The sequence below is a fragment of the Dendrobium catenatum genome, unplaced genomic scaffold, assembly GCF_001605985.2.
Source record: "Dendrobium catenatum unplaced genomic scaffold, ASM160598v2 fragScaff_scaffold_882, whole genome shotgun sequence".
Lineage (NCBI taxonomy): Eukaryota > Viridiplantae > Streptophyta > Magnoliopsida > Asparagales > Orchidaceae > Dendrobium > Dendrobium catenatum.
This window is the reverse complement of record NW_021319344.1, coordinates 21,649-24,945: the sequence shown is the minus strand read 5'-3', so window position 1 is coordinate 24,945 and position 3,297 is coordinate 21,649. Positions and strand designations below refer to the sequence as shown.

Here is a 3,297-nt window from a genome sequence, read left to right as displayed (position 1 = left end):
GAATTAGGGAATTAACTCCTAATTCCCCTCTACATAAGATAAGACAAGAGGGTAAAAAGGGAAATTGCACAATTAAATCAAAATACAATTAATAGACTAAAATTAAATAAAGTGATCTCGGTCGTCGATCTTCAGCTCCTCGGATAGGCATGGACGGTTGGATGTCTGCATCAGCAAACTTTCATCTTTGGCCGAGGAATATTGACAAAATGAAAACTCCCAAAGAGACAATTGTTCTACGTACATCTTACTAGCGAATTTTGATTTCTAGAAGAAGGCCAACAAAGCTTAGTCGAACAAGCTGAAACCCATGTCTTCATCAGATTCCTCAGCAGGCTCTTTCTTCTGCTCTTCCACTGTAGCAGCTGGAGCAGCAGAGGTAGCCGGAGTAGCGGATGCAACAAAAACAACAAATTTATTACGATCCTTTAAATACTCTTTAACCTTCTCAGCCTACGGGTATGTATAATCAATGGCAATTACGACAGCAAGGGCATTTTTGTAAGCATTGATGAACATGTCTGGTATTACAGCAAGGGTGGGTACGAGATAGCCAGTTAGAGTGAGGTGACCATAGAAAGACCAACTAAAAATTTTTCAATGAGATCATCCTCAATGAAGTCAAGCACTTGGGGACTAAACACCGAACCATCCTCATACACATACTGGACAACAAGGCCATAAGAGAATGGCCTAATCCTCAGCTTAGCAAGGAGGGCAGCCTCTGAGGATCCCACCTTATCACCTTTTTTTATCAGTTCGATCGGGGTTATAATTTTAATAGTACCCTTGTTAATCTTAGTAGGGATATTGAGCACCTGGAAGAAAGAGGTCTGTGAAGGATCCAGACTAGTGTTTCCCTGAGGAACAACAACATCAATAGGGGCAACAAGACCAACACGAGCAGGAGCACCAACTTTGTACTTTGCAACTTCTTCACTAACTTCATTAAGGTCTTCTTTGGTAAAAATCAATCCCACATTTTCCATGAGCAAAGGAAGGCAACTTAGATACGCCTGATTGCCACTCTTCTCAGCGTGCACTTTGATGCACCACCTCATGAGAGTGTTCTTACCCATGAGAACGATGGAATAACCCTTCCTAATATTCTGTAATTGATTAGATCAAACAATGTCACCCAAAGCGATCAGGAACTTGTTGTACTCATCCAATATACGGCACAACTTCTTATCATACTTCACCATCTTCTCGCCTTTGGAGACCTTCACCATCATCTTTACCGCATAAATAGGAAAGCTTAAGATTTCCTTAAAATAATCTTTTGGTATTCAAATTTTTTGAACTAAAAATTTTTGTACTAAAAAACTGCTGCATAAAACAATAAAAAAACTGATTAATTGAACAAGATTCGATTATATAAAGGACTTGAGAATTGAAAAGTTTTCGCTTGATTTTAAAGGGAAGGATTGCAATTAACATGCATTTATATATGAGAGAAGAAAGAGGACATCATCTCGCTTCTCGATCTGCTTAATTTTCACCTTACTCGTTCCCATAATACCATTTACGGGGTGGGCAAAGTAGTTTGTTGGAGGATTTATAGGATCTATTCGCTGATGGGGAACATTTAATTTCCACCTGACTCGGTCCCATAATACCATTTACGGGGTGGGCAAAGTAGTTTGTTGGAGGATTTATAGAATATAATGGAGCATTTAATGCTTGATTTAGGCTAATGTTGAACATGACGTGTGTGGCGTGATGGAGCAAAGCATCTAATGTTGAACATGACGTGTGGAACGATAGAGAAAACATTATAAAAAGCATGAAACGATAAAACATTTTCTTTCTAAAAGTATACTTAACTTCTGATGCATCATCAAAAAATTATCTTGATCAAACACGAATCTCAAGGTCAAATAAAGTTGGAAACTTCCAAAATTAAAATTGGGACCATCCGAACTCTGATGTTAGCAAACTTATGGTCAAACTGAGTGTCTAAAAAATATGAACCCAACGACGTCACATTTAAGTCAATCTGAGTCCAATTGGGTCCAAATCAAGGACCCAAAGCGCTATTGGAAGGTTCAAACCATAATTTTGATAACCAAACAATTTCCAAATGCAACATTCTTATATTCAAATTGAGCGACTCGATAAAACGAATCCAACAAGCCCAATATCGTAAAATTTTGATATCATTAAGACATTCAAATTTTAGTAGACGGCCCCCTATCTCTTATCCACTACGATCCTTCTGACCTCTGCCTCATACAATGATCCTTCCAACCTCCATCGCGAGATAATGGTCATTTATGACACTTGTCTCCTGTCGACTATTATACTTATGACCTCCATCACCTACTACGGCACGGTCTTTCCGACCTCCATCGCTAAATAATGGTCTTTATGACCCCTATCTCCTACCGATTATAGTCCTTCTGACCTCCGTCGCATACTATAGTCCTTCTAATCTCCATCGCCAGACAATGATTTTTCTAACCCCTTTCACCTGCCAACTATGGTCTTTTAGACCTTCATCATCTACTACAATCATTCTGATCTCCATCGTCAGACAACAGTCTTTTTTGCACCACTTTCTTCCACCGACTACGGTCCTTCCGACCTCCCTCACTAGATAAAGGTATTTCTGACTATTGTCTCCCGCCAACTACATTCCTTCCGACCTCCCTTGCCAGAAAACGGTCCTTCCGACCACTGTCACCAGACCATAGTCTTTCTATTCTCCGTCACCCACTGAATATGGCTTTGTCGACTGAACAAACATTTTAATAATAATTCTTCTAATTCCCACCATCTAATTTGATGTAAATTTACTACATCAACCCAAGGCCTGCCCTCCAAGGAAGGGCCTCATTTGTATTCAATTGCAAATAATAGTGGATTCATTCAAACTAGGTCAGGCCCCATGGTTTTTCCCCATTTTCAGGGATTTCACGTAAAAAGCTCTGATTTCACTTCTGAATGTTATACCCTATCTTTTATTTACTTGTGTGTTGGATCTTCATGTACAAAGCTATGACATTCAATTTTATATTTCTCTACCCCCGCAAATATTCCAGGACATAACAACTTCCGTAACAAAGTGTTTTGAAATGGTTCGTCATGTTGCATCTTTCTACTATTTTATTACATCATACAACTTAGAGACATATAAACATAACTTCTTGGTAAATCTTCACAATTTTAAAGTCTTCATGATATATTTTATGTAAGAACATTTGATAAAAAAATATTTTTTCAATTTCAAAAGCAGAAAAAGTGGAGGATGATGAAGATTGTGAATTTAAATTGTCATTTGTTGTTTCTGATGTT

At 38.3% G+C, this 3,297-nt stretch overlaps 1 pseudogene; it reads right to left on the bottom strand.

Moving 5' to 3' along the window:
• Positions 1-288: 288 nt before the first annotated feature.
• LOC110100816 lies at positions 289-1,235 on the bottom strand (annotated as a pseudogene).
• Positions 1,236-3,297: the final 2,062 nt, after the last annotated feature.